Here is a 19,297-nt window from a genome sequence, read left to right on the forward strand (position 1 = left end):
GAATTAATATTAGCTCTTTATCTGCCTTGTCTATTCATACAGAAGACCCCTTGGAGCAAGGATTGCCTCTTGCTGTATGTATGCATATTGAAGTGACATTGCATCCCTTCCCTTCATTTCTCTTATGTTCAACTGAGTTAGCCTTTAAGGTTCTAAAAGTATACACTCTTTTATTAATTTTTGTAAAGTGATTAGTCCGATATAAATGAGAAATGATAAAACAAAAGCAAGTAATAAATCATATTTAGCAATGAAATACTTTATTGACTAGCAATTGATGATAATTTTTAACATTTCCTTGGTCCTCCTGTGTAAAATTATCTCAGTTTAGACTCTTCTGACAAACATTCTTTTCTTCATTCAAACTCTATTTCAGATAATATTTTCTCAATAACCTTAGCTAATAAAAGTATTTTGATCAGAGCACTTCTTTTTTAAACCTTTTAAATTGTATTCTTTTCTTTTTTTTTTTTCAGGCCAGAACCTCAGCTGGAGTAAATCAAAATAATTTCAAAGTCATTCTCAAAGCTCTGAAGAGCAATATAGACCTGCAGGTACTGATTTATGCTGACTCAGATCTCTGTCTGCTTTACGCCGTGGAAATATCTTGGCCTGGTCCCTCTCAGTTAAAATCACGAAAAACTGTTAACATCAGAGCAGAGCAAACCACTGTCCTGTCCTCCAATTTCAAAAGGGTGTATCCTCTCAAAAAAACTCTCGGCTATTTGTCCTTTTAAAGTTTTACTTGCTTACATTTTTAGAAGTTTCAGGTTATTTTGAATATTTACTTTGTTACCCAAGGAATTGCCATTTTGAGAGAGGGAGCTCTCCCATTAAAGTGTTAAGTTTGCCTAGAACCTGATTCTACATCTAAATCTGAATTTTTACTTAAATCTAGCAGAAAATAATGCGTTAAACCTCTGTGTGTGTTGACCTAGATGGTAAAGAATGTGCAGGTGACATACGGTGATAGAGAATCTAATTATTTTCAAATATACCTTCTAAGATAACACACAAACAAAATCTTACCTGTCTGCATTGCTTCTGAGTGGCTTTACCAGATTAGGATATATTAGGATGTCTTTTCTCTCTATCAAGGGCCCAGTCACACCCTGTGAGTTGTGTAAACAGCACGGAGGAGGGCTCTGCTCCCAGTTGGACTTGCCCGTGAGGAGACCTGTTCAAGAAGACCCATCAACCCATGCAGACTGCCTGTGATCAGGGTTCTGGGGTTGAGACTGAACATTTGTGTTATTGTATTAAAAATTTGATTACCAAATCTCACAAATAATTAGTAACTGTAAGAGAACGTTAAGTCGCCATGTAGAACACAGTTGGGAAGAATATTCCTGGAGTGTTTTGTGAAGGAACTTTACAAGTAGAAGAATCATTATTCCTCACCCATCTTGAATTTAAATTGCCACTTAAGCAAACTTGGAACTGTACCACACAATAAGAATAACAAGTAAACCTGTGCTTTTAATAGTTAATCATCTGATGCATGACATGTATCATTCTGAATTCTGTGTGAACTGATTCACAAAATCATTCAATAAATTAATGTAGTTTTGCAATATTATCAGCAAAATAGGCAAGCAGCCAAATGTCTAATGACAACTGAAGGGTTTTGAGATGTGTCTGTCTCTGTGTTATATCAAAATTGTTTTCAAAACAGAAGCATCCTGGAAAAAATTAAGCAACACCACATGAACCATAACACTCTTATGAAAATTCATATAAATAATGTGACTTATATGCAAATAAATTTATCCATCCTTCAACTTTGCCATCAAACATTTTTTAGTGGCCCATTCTGACTCCCAGTGAAATAAATGGCAACATTTCCTTTGACTTTTAGAGAAATGGATTTTCTTCTGTATCCAGCATTTATTCAGACTGGGTACTTTTTACGCAATATAAAATACACATTTGAAAGCCTAAAAAGGAGCCACTCTGAAGAGAGGGTAGCAACTGTCAAAGCAGTGGTTATTGTCTGGAGCATTACGGTCTTGCAGGTGCATTCCCCTTCATTTATCTTCCAGCCCCGATTCTGATGGCTTGGGGATTATTGCTCTGTTGGCAATCAGATCCTGAACATGTCTCCTATTAACTCTGGGCTGTAAATAAAGGGAAATTAAAACCATTATGAGACCTCCATATAATTAATCTTCAGATGGCTTGAAGCTTAAGCATGTAATGTCCTCAGTATACTGTCTACTATAACAGTAACAGGAGGGAAAAAAGACGACATATCAATACACTTTATCCAAGGGAAGAAATTCCAGTTGTACCATTAAATATAAATACAATAGTGTGTTGGCATAATGTAGTAAGGTTCCTGTACTATTAAAGGCTTTGTTCTAAAGCATATCTGTGTACACAATGAGATGATGAATACAGTGCATCACATAGCTAAATTTAATATATGCAGGGGTATGATGTTTGCAATGCATGCATTCAGCAGGTCCCATTAGTGCGCCTTTCCCCTCCAGTGAAAACAGAATGAACCACAGCCCCTTCTGGTTTGCATAAAGCAAACAAATTAGATTTGCTTTGCTGAATTGAAACCCGCTTGGGATTGTGAGCCTCTCTCGGGGACAAATTACTTCAAACAATCCCTTTGTACCATAACAAAATCAAAAACTTCAGGCCAATCAACATGGCTCAAAACCCTTAACACAAGAATTAATAATACCACTAGTCTATTTTTATTGCTTCTGAGCTACAGATCCTTGTTTTAATATAATTACACTTATTTGTGGTCCACATGTTAAATAAGCTTGCTATGGTAACTAATGTGACATAAAACAACTTTTGTATTTCACTGTGCTACCAGTTTTGTTCCCTCTAGAGTAACATCCCTACTAGGACAAGCTAAACTTTAATTGCTTTAATTAAGTCGATCTTATTACTTTTTGGCCTATATGGATAGAATAATAGACATTTCTGAAGTTAAATATGTCAAAATATTTCATTTAAGTTCCATTTTAAGTATATTCCTGGTGAATTTCCAAATATAACCATTCCTTCAAAGAAATAACTTGTTCTCTCTGTCGGAGAAAGCTCATTTAAGGTGGCACAGGGTTTTCACCGCTTATTACGTAATACCCTTTACCCTCCATGGTATAATGCAGGTCATGAGCACAATGTACTTGCATGCTACATTTCACTCCAAACTAACTGATTTTTACAATATTTCCAGATTTTTTTTGAGAGTAAAACATTTTGAGCATTGTGACTATTTAAGTTGAAAACAACACCGTAAAGGAAGGCAGAGAGTTTACTTGCTTTCTTCATCAGACACACCTAAACAAACAACAGGGAAGTATGTTTGTCATTTCTATTTTCATCAATATTTATGTATTGCTCCAGACAGTATTATTCTTAGCATTTTTCAAACTCCACCTTGGTGTTGCACCAATATTATTTAAATACAACAAAATAATGACAAACATAACCAGCTCTGATTTCCCATCTTAACGTAATACAAGATTATGGACAAAAAAGCAGGAGGTCACTTTTATTACTTTCTAATAAACTTTACCTTATATGAGGCTTATAAGCAATATATCAAGATGTCACTTTGTGCCTCCTAATAGGACATTGTGGTGATGGAAGGAACCAGGAGTTAGCACAATTTTTCCTGAAGTGTTCTCCCCAGAAGCGTGCTTCTGCAATGCACAGGCTCAAGCACTTTGGAAAGGAAAATGCTGACATAGGGTAGAATTATACCCTGACTCATAGTCCATGTCATCCAACTGATGGATGCATAACATATCAATCAAGACAGTCTGCTCCTGAATATAATTTTCTTCACAGAAAACAAAACCAACATTCTCCCAGTTTAACCTGAAAATTAAGAATAAAAAGTTTCAGGAAAGTAAGCAGTGCATTGTTTTTATAGCCATAGGACTTTCAAATTAATAGTTGCATTTGAAAATGGTGCCAACAAATTAAGAAAACAGAAAAACATGGAGCACCTTAACTATGATCCATAGTGTCACTGTGCATGCATACATGACCATCAGATAAAAGCACTTTTAATCTCCCCCCCCTCCCAGTAAAAATGATAATGATTCATAAAGATGGCTTTGCATTTCCCTTTTTTTATCTCTCATACTGCTGGAAAGTGGATTTAGCTGGACTGCATCTCCCTAATTAAGTCTTTTTTTGCTACTCCAAATTCCTTAGGACTATAATCAATGCATTAACACCTATTTTCCTCAGGCTTTTAATAGTTTTTTATTTGCAGAAGGGAATAGCTCATATCCTCCCTGGTCTTTCTCTGGGTGGACAGATGAAATTTTGCAGTTATATCTAAATATCGTTCACATTGGAAGGAAGATGGTGTCCAGATGAAGGTCAGATGGTTGTATGCCAGGCATTAGGGGAGTTAATGTGAAGCACTATTAGCTAGAGAGAAACAATACCTGCCAGGACAGCAAAAGGAATAATAGAGATTGGTCACTCTACATGTTTTAGACAGATTTTGGTACTTAAAGCAGGCTAAGAAAATAGACTTGCCTTATGCATTCCTCGTTTTAAAGGGGTTTGTCCCAGCACAACCGATTTAATTTTCAGACACTGGTAGGTTTGTTGGGCTACATCACCAGTCCATAGGAGATTAAAAAGCTTCTGCAAACGAAATTCCACCCAGTTTACCACGATGAGTGTCTCAAAGCAGTGGCAATGAGATCGCAGCTGCAGCAACAGCAGCAGGAATGAGTGGTGCCACTGTGGAAGATGAACAACTGTTGCGAGGGGAGCCTTCAGCACAAGGGAGAAGTGGGCTAACCTCACTACCTGCCCAACTGTAAAGTGATCATCTGATCTAAAGGTTAATATTCAAAATACAAAACTATTACATATTTTCTGGAACATCTCTTACCTACTGCTTTCTCTCTGGTGCTATTTTGTGCCAGACCAGATCCTATAGCACAGGCTGTAGCCCATAAAAGCTGCAGTTAAGATACGTCTTTTTGTTAAAATAATCTCTGCTATTGCAATGTCATGCAAATGTTCTGTGAAGGAACAGTAACTTTGTTTAAATATCAGTAAAAACAATGTCTTTGGAAACTTGCTGTGTGGCATAACAAGTTTGATACGTTGTCATGTGTTAAATGCTGTTCTTATTTGTGCAATACTGTTCTCTTAAACCTCTGTTGCACCATGCAGCCACTGCATGTCACTGTTAAGACAGAGCAACAGAAGAAGATTTCAGAAAGATTTATAAACTTCTAGTGGAGATGGATGCCACTATCAGCCAGATAAGAGCTGCCCCCATACGTATATATCATTTATTGTTTAAATTCCAAGCAGTTGAAGTGCTCGGAAGAGTTCACAGTCCACCCTGTGCTACACAATTTAGATTGTTTAGGGTTTTCCATGCATTTGTTATGTATTTAAGTGTGTGTTAAACCATTAGGTCCCAAGAAAATCATAATCATTCATGATTCATTGAGTCATTCATATCTGAAAGTTGTGCCCTAGTGCCAGTGTATTTTCTTGGGTTGAGATATGTTCCTCCTACAAAATATATAAAGTATTATCCATGGGCAATTACCCGCTTCTACCCATATTTCAGGGGAAGCACTTTTAGCAATATAAATTATTCATATTATATAAAGCAGCATATAAGTGGTGTACTCTGTCAGAAACTCAGCCTTTTTTGTCATAGGGGTTTTGGTTTTTTATTTAATCTGAGGGCAAAATTCTCTTCAAATCCATATGATAGCAGTATGCTTTAGTATTCTTAGGTATGTAGATTTCCAACTGGTATAAAGGAAAATACATATGTCAGTATAGTAGATCAATGTAATTAAGAACTATAGAGCAGATCTGAGAGGAAATTTTGGCCTTGTAGGAATATATCACTCTTTCAAAGGCAAGCAAGGTTAATTAAAATTCTGTAATTAAATCAATTATTCGTACTAATGTGTTTGTTAAACTGTAGGATCTGGAAAGGCTTCTTGTCTCCATGTTTTTGTGCGTCACCTCCTGCTGTTGTCTGGCTTCATGCTAAGAGCCAGGTCTGCACCACCTCTCCTTGCTTCTTTTCCCAACGCACTGGGGAGAAAAGCAGGACTTGATCTGGAGGGGAGATTGATTCCTGACATGGAGACAGAGCTGGGAACCGGACCCTACCTACAGTAGTTCGCACCTGCTGCACAAACACAATGACAATATCAATGCAAGTTGTGGCTTCTCTGTACCATGTTGGACAAATATAGATTTAAACCATCCCCACTGTGAAGTGCTTATGCTCACACCCTAGATAGCGAACAATATGATGCTATTTGATTGCCCTCGGAAGTCATATTATATTTTACCATCTTAGACACAAATTTGCTTTTTCGCAGTCATTTTGCTATGAATTGTTTTAAGAAGTGTTCACGGAGCAGCGATGGTGATCCTTAACTGCACTTTTCTAAGGAAATTAGGTATCTCTGTAGAGACTTTTCTAACAATCATATTATTTCACTGGCTTTATATGAAAACCTTGATACTGATCTTATAAATAGTTCCTGCTAATGCATTTTGGGTGAAATGCTGCCAGGTTTTAGTGATGCAAATTAAGATGACTGTAAAATTGTTACTTAGTGATTTTGTTAAATGTAAATTTGCAGTGTTGGATAGTGTCATTCTGTTTCTTGCCGTATGTTCAAGCTAACAGGCAGAACCACACTCATTTGTATAATGTTAATATCTTGCTTAACTTTTGTAACATTCTGCACAAATTAACTTAAGATCCTAATAATCAGGCCAGCTATTAAAGAATTCTGTGATGTGTTCCAAAATGAAGTGTGTAACGCCTATTGGGTTCACACAATAATTACAGGCTGACTGCCGTCTGCTCTTCTCATCACAGTGACACCTGCTAACAAATATGTTGCTAACTGTGTTTGCAGCATTACAAATAGGTAGGCGCTTATTGGCTGCTACGGGGCGAGGGTGCTTGGCCTGTGTACTTACCAGGGGAAGGTGATTTAGCGAGTCTGCTCTGATGATCTGCTTTTCACAGTGTGAGACTGTATTTTGCACCCTAGAGTTCCCAGGTATGGTGTCACAGCACAGATACTCCCCTTTCACCTCTCCCTTTTCCTGCTGTAGAATTCTTTTGTGGTTATAGGGTTTTTCAGTTTATTGGCATTCCTGCTGAAAAAAAATTTGAATAATTTGGGAAGCTGGAGGCCAAACCGTTCCTTTTGTGTATGTCTGTATGCATAAGTGTGTGTGAAGCAGAGAGAGCAAGAGTGAGAGTGAGAGATTCCTTCTTTACCATTGCAGTTCTATGTATATAGTATTTAGCTACATGTGGACTGATAAGCAATAAAAATATTAGATATATCTTTTCAGAAATAATAGCACACCCTTTCTGGAAACATTCTAAGGCCCTAAAATGTGTTTCTGCAAATACTCTTAGACAGTGAAAAAGAAAATTGTAAAAACTGGTGAAATAAATTCATGACATTACAAGCATGATGCCTAGTTTCATACAATGCACAGAGGCATTCCTGGCCCTAATCCTTCTGCTGCAAACAGACTCTGAGATTTGGATTCATGATTTAGTGTTGAATTGTAGAAGTGGACTATTCTGATACAATTTTGCCCTCTCTTTTAGTTATTTGTTTCTAAGGTCTGGTTTAACTTACAAATACAAAACCATAATGCAAAAGGTAATAGTATCTTCGTTAAGTGTTCCTTGGCACACTTCAGTCAGTGATTAAATACCCCTGATGTGCATACTTGGTGATTCGTACTACTTCTTATGGATTACTAGAAACAGCAAACATTCTCAAAACCAGGCTTTTAGGTTTCCCAAAATATATGACACATGAAAACCAAATCTGCAGAATGACATTTAAATGCATATTTGTAGATGGGATGTGAATGGGGTGGTTTAGAAAGGGAGAGACTGTCTGATATTAGGATGAAGACTGATTCTTAAAAATGATGAAAAGTTGTATCCAATGCTTTCATTTTTTTTTGAACAGCCTTCTAAAAATGGGAAAGCTCAAATGAAAATACAAGTTTAGACAAACTTAGTATTCAGTAAGCTGCTAAGGTATCCAAAGTGGAAAGCTATGAAATCATGATGAATGTTTTTTCCATTAAACTACATTGTCCTTATAATGTAAGTTTGGTGATTTGGCAGACAGTGAACTGAGGAAACAGGTGAGATTTGACTACAAAAACATCTGCTCTCAAAATCTGCAACATACTGATGTAGATGGTTTTTTTCCCAACCCATAATGGATTGGAAAAAGAGATGAGAAAAAGGGGTTGATTTATGAACAGTTTGAACTAAAAAGGAACTTTCATTTTAGCTATCCAAGACCTTCAAGGTTTGTAATGCCAATAACTAGAAGCTTGAACTTTTGTAGTGTGAACACTTAAAAGTGTAGTTCAAGTTATTTTGATGCAAACATTGCCCTTCTCTTGACTCCACTGTCACTGAATCTTACATTTCAGCTGAATTCTGAGAGTTGAAGAGAAGAGAAAAGAGAAGAGAAGAGAAGAGAAGAGAAGAGAAGAGAAGAGAAGAGAAGAGAAGAGAAGAGAAGAGAAGAGAAGAGAAGAGAAGAGAAGAGAAGAGAAGAGAAGAGAAGAGAAGAGAGAGAAGAGAAGAGAAGAGAAGAGAGAAGAAGAGAAGAGAAGAGAAGAGAAGAGAAGAGAAGAGAAGAGAGAGAAGAGAAGAGAAAGACTAAAAAAAAGGGCTCTATATTAACTTACACATACTATGGTCAGTCCGTGTCCCATTAGTTTTTGACCTATTGCTTGAAGCAATGTTTCTGTAGGATAAATTAAGTCTGTTGTTACACTCCTTTAGCCCACTGCTTTCAGATGAAGCTCTCCTGATAAAGAGAGATGATGAGTCTGGCCTGTCTGGACACTTTGAGGGTGATGAAGAAGATTGAACAGAATTGCGGGTGTCATTTGGCCTAAGGATTCTCTATTGATTTGAACTATTTGAGCTTCTTCCAGGGTTTCAAAATAAATATTTCCCCATGTGTATTTTATATTTCAAAAAAGATAAAAGTCACTGTAATTGTGAAAAACAAATGAAATGCCAAAGAGCACCAAAGACTATGAAAGCAATTTGGTTCTTTCTTGCCTTCCAGATAAGGGTTATATAAAAAGACCAGAGGTGAGCAAAATTCTCCACACGTTCACTGTTGTGAAAGGCCTTTCACAGAGAGGATTTAAACAAGTCCTAGAAGCACAGTTTCCTCATCAAACAGATGTAATGGGTCTTCTGAAACTCTGAACTTTCCAACAATTTCTTCCATCCATTTCCTGACATTTTCTTATATTATTTTATATCCTGTCCTATATCTAGCCATGCAAAAGTGAAGCTGGAAACCTAAAAGGCTTAATTTTAAAAGCTAAAAAGATAACTTTAATTTTAAAAGTAGAAAGGTTAAAAGGCATAAATATCTAAAATATTTCCAAGTCTAGTCCTATTCAGGGCCAGCACTTACTTTCTTAGAGTCAATCATACTAACAACCATAAGGTTAAGGTGGAAATGACCGATGGTGGCATGCTTCACTCTAATTTTAGGCTTGCAGATAGATTGCCTGCTCAGCCTCTCTTCTGGTGTGGACTGGACCAGGAACAACTGTTTCTTCGGTCATCCTGTCCAGAAGTTTAAGAGACTTCCAAGGAATTTGATGTTAGTAGAGGCATATTCTCAATACCCAGAGATGCATAAAATCCCATAGATGTAGGAAAGGGTTGGTGCTGATCCTGACATATGCACTATATGTTAAGGAGTATTTTTCATCTATTTGAACTATGTAAGTGAATTTTCTAAGATAGTAAATGACTCTCTTACAGCACCTCACTTTATGAATATTCTAATTTAACCAGGCTGATTTGTAATTTTTCTGTTTTATTACTGAACGATTTAAGATCAAGCACATCAAGTGAGAAAACTAAAACCTAACTAAACATTTTGAGATTTAGAAAATTCATGATGGATTTTTAAATCCAAGTGAACAATTGGTTTGTTAATCCTATCGTTTGTTCTCGATTCATATTTTTTTCTAAAGGAATTCTTAAAGGATTTAAATTTTATAATATTCAAAGGACAGAAATATTCAGGATTTAAGTGATTTAAATTCACACTCAACAGGAGACTGAATGACACAGGGATTGCTGTTGGATTGTGCAGTCTGTCACCTCCATGACACTGGGCTTATCCATCTTTCTAGGTGCTTATATATGTCCATAATAGTAGAATCTGTTAGTTCAAATCAAATACAGAACAGATTGTATTATGTAATGGTTAATCAGAGGTGTATGGCAGTCATAATTAAGAAAACATGCATCAGCACTTGCCAACAGTTTTCAAAAGCTGGAATGTCAGACAGCTCAGCTATTTCAGATCACAGTCATAGGTAAAGAGACAAAACTGATGTCAGACATCTTGGTGGGAAACTCTGGTGTCAGACATCTTGGAGGCATGACTTGGTGGTCCAAAACTTGGTGTCTACATCAAACAGCCCCTCCATTCCCTCTTCTTCAAGGACTTTAATTGGCAAGCTTGGCAAAGACACCATGGACTGAATGAACATGGAGGCTGAAAATGTGTTCATCTTTGGAGGTGCCATAAGTAGGTCAGGGTTGAGACATGTTGATAGCTTATGAAAAATTGCACTGCCTGCAAGATATATGTAAGTGGGATAAATTGAGGAATTCAGTCCCATATGATGCCAATCCAGCTTCTCCAAGTCTGAAATAAATTTCAGAAGAAAAAAATTCATTGTGATAAGTTACAGTAAAGCACCTAGTTACATTTACATTTCTAAGCTACCTAAATGCAGAGAGTACCTTGAGAACTTTTCCTTTATCTTCATTTTGACATACTGTAAATATTACTTTCTTCAGAATATAATATTCTTTCATAATTACAGGCACAATATTGTCTTTTTGAATAATAGCATGTTTGTCAAGAATGGCTGTCTACATGGTACTCAGTTATTTCACTTCAGCTACTGTTGCTAAAATTACTTGGGTTTCACTGATCTCTATACAATTGATTTTGATAAAACCAAGATAAGGTAACTGTTTCAGGATCAGATTTTGAAGGCTTCATATTCCTCTTACAATAACTCTTATTAATTTAAATAAGAGGAATCTTTTTCTGAAGGGTCATATAGATACAATTTATCACTTAAAAAAATCAGGTTTACTCAGGTAAATTAGGTTTCTTTTATATCAATAGTTTTAAAATGTTATTTTATACAGAAAATGAAAAGTAATGTCCTCTATTCCTCTGAGTCATTTAAATGAATGTGTCTCTTGAACCTGTTATCACAGTGCTTAGCATCCTGATTTCACAATCGTGCAATTAAATCATGACCTTTCTCACACGACACAGTTGTTGTCTTTAATAATCTTTTTTTTTCCCTAAGACTCATGGCTCAAATGTCATCTCAAGTCTTATTTCCTATTCCTTGTCTGTAATTTGGCAAATAAGAATAGAACCCAGAAAAGGTTATCCATTATCAGTTACATTCTTTAGTTCAGAAGCATCTTGCATTAGGAAGAAGCTGACAATTCAACAGATCTTTTCCACCTCCGACTTCTAAACTATACTAATGTTCCAACCCTATAATCAACTGTAATAGAAAGAGTCTCTCTCTAATTAATGGCCTAGATGTGTGTCAGAAACACTGCACTGTAAAAAATGCTCCAGCCCATCATATTCTTTCCTAATCTGTGATTTTGTATGCTAAATACTTTAGGAACAGAATTATCTGACTCAGCTTTTTTTTCCCTAACCATGCATGAAGACCAAATTGCAGCTGTATCAGAGGAATCTCCCAATAATCAGTGCCATATCGTCACAGCAATCTTTCTCCTTCCTTAGTACTCTGGGGAAATCACACTTTTCTTTTTGGGAGCTTATTTCTTCTCTGGTACTGAATCTCTGATGTTGATTGAGACATGATGGGATGGGGGAGAGGAGACTTTTAGAGAACTGTGACTTCCCTCCATCTGTGCTTTGCTGGCTAAACTTTAAACACTGTAAATGGCAATACTAGATACTTGGTCATACAAAAAAATGTGTTTCCCTGATTAAAAGGTTACTCACATACTCATGTAAAAAAAGTCTTTTTCATCCCTTTCATAATCATTTGTCTCATATTCTCCTCTAAATCATCTGCTGTCCAGTCTCACAGATTAACCTTAAGATGTTAAGATGTTTAGTTTAGTTGAGATAAATATATAAAATTGATATACTCAAATCACTCATTCCTTTGATGAGAAGGAAATTTCCTAAAACTAGACTCTCTCAAAAAGGCCTCTAGAACTGTGACATATAGTTTTAATAAAAATACTTGTTAATCTTGTCACACTTCTGATTTAGAAGACACAGAACCTGGATGCATGCTAAAAGCATGTAAAGATTACAAGAGATTAAAAATTTATTTATTCACTGTTGAAAGTGTGCAACGATTTTGGAAGCAGGCAGACCTTAGACCTAGCTTTGCTCTTACTCAAACTTGACCTGTTGAAGTGAGTCCAGAGGAAGGACACAAAAATGATCAGATGGATAGAGCACCTCTCCTGGGAGGAAAGGCTGAGAGAGTTGGGGTTGTTCATCCTGGAGAAGTGAAGGCTCTTGGGAGGACAATATTGCAGCCTTCCAGTAGTTAAAGGGTGTAGCAATCCAAAATTTGGATATCAGAAAAAGAAACTGCTGGGCCTCAGCAGAAAGCCTTAGCTGGGGAAAAAATCTGCATTTGAGGACCGGACAGAATGTCACCTGCTTGGAATGTCCTGCCAAGATACAGAGACATTGTGCTGTGATGTTATCAAGCCTCTGTATAAAATCCATTGTTGTTTTCCCCCTCCCTGTGTATCCTGTGTATTCTGTAAACATTGGATATCTCTCCCCCGTGTAAATCCCCAAAAATGTAATCCTAAAACAAGTGGGTTTTCCCCATGATGTAACTGCTAAACCCAAAAGGTGTAACTTGGGTTTTTCCCTTACCTCATCCTTGTAAAACCCCCTGTTTGTAACAGCTTGCCCCCCCTATGAATATGTAGACCCCAGACCCTTAAAATATCAGCCTGTATGTCCAATAAACCATTCCAGATTCTGTCTCCAACTGGGATCATATTAGTTTCATATACTCCCACAAAAGGGGGCTTATAAGAAAGATGGGGACAAACTTTTTAGGAGAGCATGTTGTGATAGGACAAGGGGTAATGGCTTTAAACTAAAAGAGAGTTTATTTAGATTAGATATAAGGAAGAAAGTTTTTAGTCAGACAGTGATGAAACTGGAGCAGGTTGCACAAAGAGGTGGTGGATGTCCCATCTCTGGAAACATTGAAGTTCAAGTTGACAAGGCTCTGAGCAACCTGATCTAGTTGAATATGCTTATTGTAGGAGGCTGTATTAGATAACCTTTAAAGGTCCCTTCCAACCCAAACTCCCCAATGGAGTTGGTCAAATTCAATTGTTTCTTGCATAAAGCAAAGTCTTAATATTGTCATTGACATTCTCTTGAAGGATCCAGACATTTTTTGGCCATAATGATATACCTATTCTAAAGCTCAGTCATTAACACAATAAATACTGCATGATATTGAGCACTAAGTTAGTCATAAATAAATGAAGCTTAAAAGAAAACTAAAGGGGCAAAAGCAAGCAGTTAAATTAACAACTTGGTACACACCACCATGAACAGCTCATACAACCGAAATGCAGACCCAAATTCTGTGTACACATTGAAATACAGACTTTGCTTATTTTGATTCTTCCTGTAAGTCCATTTTGTAGAAAAATTATCAGGACCAACAAAAAACCACAGAACATAGGAGCCATATTGCTGTAGTTCGTCAAGAACTAGTCTGCTGGTAACGTGACTTTGTGGCATGAATATTGAGTCATACTTGTAATGCTTTTGGCCTCATGATCTCACTATATACTTGTTTGTATACCTCACAAATACATACTCTTATCATTTAAGCCAGATATAGGTACACCTTCTAGGCTATAAATGCTTGTATGTCATAACGCAGGACATAAAAGGCAAAGTAGCCTCAGTTTCTTGGTGTTGTATCTATACAAGCTTTGGTTAAAGGACCCTGAACCAGTGGAGAAGGAAAGTTAACAAGGGATCTATCTACCCAAAAGCACGTCAGAGGACTTTAAATATCATAAGACTGTCTCTGTTCCTCCAGCAGTGGGCCACCTTGATCCCTCAGTATGGAGCTACCAATTACCTCACAAGAAGACAGGCAATAAAATGTTTGTCTAATTAACAACTCCAGGGACCTCATCTAGAAGTTCTTATCCTGAAGCAATGCCTGGTGAGCACATGAACTGAACTCCAAGCAGCTGCCCTGCACAGTGCAGAACTAAGGATTACCCTAAAACAAGCTACAGATGTTGCCTGAGCCTCAGTAAAGTGAGCCCTAATTGAGAGGGGAGGGACAGTTTGTTCAGTGCATGTGAGACCCTCATACAATTTGAAACCCCTTGGAGAGCCTCTGGGAAGAAAAAAAAATCCCCCTGGATTTATTACCAAAAGCTACAAAAAGCCTGAGAGATTTTCAAAATGGCTTTGTTCTAGAAAGATGAAAGGACATAGCTCTAAGAACATCAAGTGTATGAAGTTTAGTCTCTGTGGGAGAGTCATGAAGCTTGGGAAAAATACTGGTAAATGCATAAACTTATTTGAATAAAAACCTGAAACAATTTAAAAAAAAAAAAAGTCTGGACCATAGGGAATAAGCTGATGAGGGACCTACCAAAGTCTGCATTTTGCACATTCTGCAAGATGAAGTGATAACTACTGCAAGTGCGGCTGTTTTGAGAGGTGATGAACCGATAAGTTCAGAATGAGGAAAAACACTGCAGTATTAAATTCCAGATAGAACAGATAAAAATATGTGAATTTTTAAAAAGAAATCTGAATACGGTGAAGTGCGAAAGATCTTAAGCTACAGAAATTTGTGTGGACAGCAGAGAAAATACAGTCTAGTAGAGCTGACACAGATTTTAGCATGAGAGATGGAATTTACTGAGAAGCATTTCTCAATTCTTTCAGCTTGTTTTCTCATGCCTTTTATATTTGAATATATGAGATACATATGCTTTATCATATAGCTTGCCAATATTTTATGGAATTAGGATGGTACAGGGAATGAGGACAAAAGAAAATTTGGTTCCATTCTTAGCTCTGCAGAGTAGCTTTGAAAAAGTTACTTAAATGTTCTATGCCTTAGTGTCCAAATATATAAAAGAAAGCTAATAATAATGATAGTTTTGTATGAAGTGTTTCAAGATCTCCGAATTAAAGGTACAAAATCAAAACATGGCATTATTATTACTTGAACTGATTGAGATATTTCAGAGGTGGTACCTAGTTATTTGAGAGAAAAAAATTAAAAATAGAGAAAAAAAGATCTGAAGATTGAATGTACCTCTGAAAAGACGAGAAGAAAAAGCCCTTCTTTTATATGCAAATATTGCAGACATCTTTTTGTCCTGGATCAAAGTTTGTTGAACTTTTCATAAATAGCAGTCTCTCAGTGAACTTGACTCTATTGTATCAGATTTCAAGATGGGTGTGGAGGAATAAAGCCAAACTTATGTCTGTAAGGTAATGTTTTTTGTGGAGACGATCACTTCTAGAAAGAAATCTCCAGGTAAGAGTTCTTCCTAAGCATGAAACATATTCTATTTTTCCAAACTCTTGTATTTAGCCCATGAAGAAGGGATATGGGTAGTTTCAGTACACTAATTGTGCCATCAGTTTTGGGTAGGTGACTAACTTATACAGTTCATTTAACAGGACCTAGTCTAGTTGTGTCTGAGCACATATGCAAGGTAGTACCACAGCCGCTTTCATGGTAGATGGATGCAGAGCAGAAAGTGGTTATGAACCACTAGCAAGCCATCACTGAGAAGCAACTTCAGCATTAGAGACACCTCCTTTGACATTTCCATCAGAAATCAACTTTAGATATCATGCTTTCTGACATCTGCTTAGCCAATGACTCATGAACTGAAGTGCTCTCTGGTATATGCAACTCCTGTCGGCAAGAAAGCCATTCAGCCTTTCGGTATTCACAGCCACGGCTGACACACAGGCAAAGCAGATTTTAAAGTCTGGAGCTCAAGTGTCAGCCCTGAGACCTGTGTCTCAGCACTCATTTGAGACTTGAAGGTTGATTTGTTTATTCCCTTGAAGGGTTATTGCATGTTTTCTCTCCTTTTGTCAGTAGGCTACAGAATGACTTGTAACAGCAACAAAAACTGTGTGGAACACAGCTGTTCCTGAGTGGATAAGTCTGATGAAAGTTTCTGAGCTCCTGTGACTAAAGCCTGCATACCTACAGAGGAATCCTGTCAGAAATGTGCTAAAAGTCTAAATTTTTGTAACTTGTCTTTCTACAAAAGCAAGTCTTATGTGTTTGCGTCTGCCAGTCTCTGTACATGTATCTATCTGACCAGAGAGGTTTTAAAAAAGATTTCCAGCTGTCTGGCAGTTTTAATACTAGTAAGATTCCTCAAAAGTTCCTAAAAATAGACTGCTGGGAGAGGGTAGACCTTCTTGTGTCAGCCTGAGGGAAAAATTTCAGAGGCAGTGAAATCCTTGTCAAACCAGAGAACCTGCCCAGGAGGAGAAGTCTTGTGATGCCCCAATGGCGCAAAGAGTATCAGTCACAGCTACTCCCCAGTGAGGCACTGGGAGATCATAGAATCATAGAATCAGCTGGGTTGGAAGGGACCTCAGAGATCATCAAGTCCAACCCTTGATCCACTACCGCCGTGGTTACTAGACCATGGCACTGAGTGCCACATCCAGTCTCATCTTAAAAACCTCCAGGGACGGAGAATCCACCACCTCCTTGGGCAGCGCATTCCAGTGCCTGATTACCCTTTCTGTAAAGAATTTCTTCCTAATATCTAACCTAAACCTCCGCTGGCACAGCTTAAGACTATGCCCTCTTGTCTTACTGATAGCTACCTGGGAGAAGAGACCAACCCCCACCTGGCTACAACCTCCTTTCAGGTAGTTGTAGAGAGTGAGGAGGTCTCCCCTGAGCCTCCTCTTCTCCAGGCTGAACAACCCCAGTTCCCTCAGCCTCTCCTCATAGGACTTGTGCTCAAGTCCCTTCACCAGCCTTGTTGCTCTTCTCTGGACCTGCTCCAGCACCTCAATATCCTTCCTGAACTGAGGGGCCCAGAACTGGACACAGTACTCAAGGTGTGGCCTCACCAGTGCTGAGTACAGGGGAAGAATCACTTCCCTGGACCTGCTGGCCACACTGTTCCTGATCTGACCATAGCATGCAAATTAGTGGGAAGCCAAGCTTCGTCGATGCTACTACTCCTGGACCTCCTAATGCATAGTGAGGTGCAGAAGGGTGTTAAGCTCCAGAATTTCTTGTCCCATTGCAGAAGCAGAGAGGAGAATAGCTTGGGGAGCGATGTGACAGCTGCAAAACAGTCAGAAAAAAGGCCTAGGAGCAGATCTGACACAACTACCTTAATCAATGTTTGCTTAGAAACGAAGATTTATATTCCTTGTTTATATCAAGAACCTGAGGTGAAATACTGACCACTTTGAAGCTGGTGACAGATCTCCCATAACCAGGATTTCATCACAGTTCTTTTCTGTAGACTCGTCTGTGATTTGTGTTACATTAACAGCAAGGGGAAGTTAAAATGCTCTGAATCAGGAAAAATATTTTACAGAGCTAGGTAATTTGAAAAACATCTTTCATCTGTTAAGGTTTGAGCTTGTCCCAGTAATAACAAGAACTTGATCAAGCATGAACACTCCCTAGCTATCTATAGATTTGTACTACACAACCTTAGAAATGTCATTGGCACACTTCACAGTATAATCAATACATTCTTTTTAACCTTTACGCAAGAAGGTTGGGATACAGACTAAGATTGATAAAAAGACTCTTCTGCAGTGTGAAAGGTGCAAAACTAGAGAAAGAGCAGAACTGTGAGATTTTGTTAGTGTAATGCACAAACTGAAATGTGTTCATTCCCAGGGGCTGCAGGTTTGAGCATGAGCCTAAACCCAAATCAAACTTTCAGAGTGAATAATCCAGATGCTTTCTCTCCTCTGGTACCAAATTTCTTTCCCTTCTTGGACGCATCAATGTCTTGTCATTCTCTACATTTTCATGCTCTTTGTGCTCTCCACCAGCATTCTGAGGATCTGAAGAGCTTCCTTTATTGTTTTTAGTAGTTTTAATGTCTGGTAGAGGATTACTTCTCCTGTCCTGCTCTCCAGCACAAATGGGAAATATAGTGGTATATCTGGCACTACAAGTTCTGCCACAGCTACTCTACAAAGGTGAGAACAAGAAGGGCTGCAGAGTTTCTGGAGCTTTTACCCAGCAAATTCCCAAATGTTTTCTAGCAGCTGAACAATAGGAAAAAGAAACATTATAATCTCCACAACATGATGTTTTTTATGAATCTGAGAACAGCTGAAGTGCTTAGCAAGTGTTTTTCTTCTCCTGCTGTCTTATTAGAGGGCAGGGATTTCTTGACTGCTGACCCTGTCCCCCATCAAAAAAAAAATCTGCTGTGCCAAAGGAAATGTGCAAGTGACTGTGATGGGACCTTGTAATGACATTACAGGATTGTGTCTTGAATATTGGCATTGAATACTTACAGCACATACTGAGTGAGCCCAAAAAGGAGCCTGATCCTATTAAAGACAGGGTCTCATCACTATTAACACTTTTAAGTACTTCTCAGCTTATTTCTTATGTCACCAGAAACAGAGTCACTACATCTTAGTCATCTTATTCTGCAGTTTCACTTTCTGGAAATGTTCGCTACCGTATAATCTTTTTCTTTTTATTGTTGTTTTGTCTATCTTAGGTTCCCATATCACCTGTCCCAGGGGGATATATAAAGGTTTAAAAAGAGAAACTAGCAAGATAAAGACTGGACTTCTTTTTTTTTTTTTTTTTCATGAAGACTGAACCAGATTTTGTTGCTTGGCCCCAAAATAACTCCTTTTCACAAGCAATCCAGCTTTGGCTACAGCAAATATTTTATTATCTTAAGCTGTTTGGTGCAATTAATTGTAGATCATCACCATTTGTAGATATACACGAGTTGCAGTGATAAAATGTCTATTGTGCTCTTTTGTGTACAAGTTGGTCTCCACAATGCAGTTGATAATTGTTTCCAAGGAAACTTCATGCAAAACAATAATTTGGAGGAACAAGGGTGGTACTAAAGTGAACAAATGGGAACCATTGAAAACTTGCCTTTTGCCTGCTGACCAGA

Source organism: Chiroxiphia lanceolata, chromosome 3 (assembly GCF_009829145.1).
Source record: "Chiroxiphia lanceolata isolate bChiLan1 chromosome 3, bChiLan1.pri, whole genome shotgun sequence".
Lineage (NCBI taxonomy): Eukaryota > Metazoa > Chordata > Aves > Passeriformes > Pipridae > Chiroxiphia > Chiroxiphia lanceolata.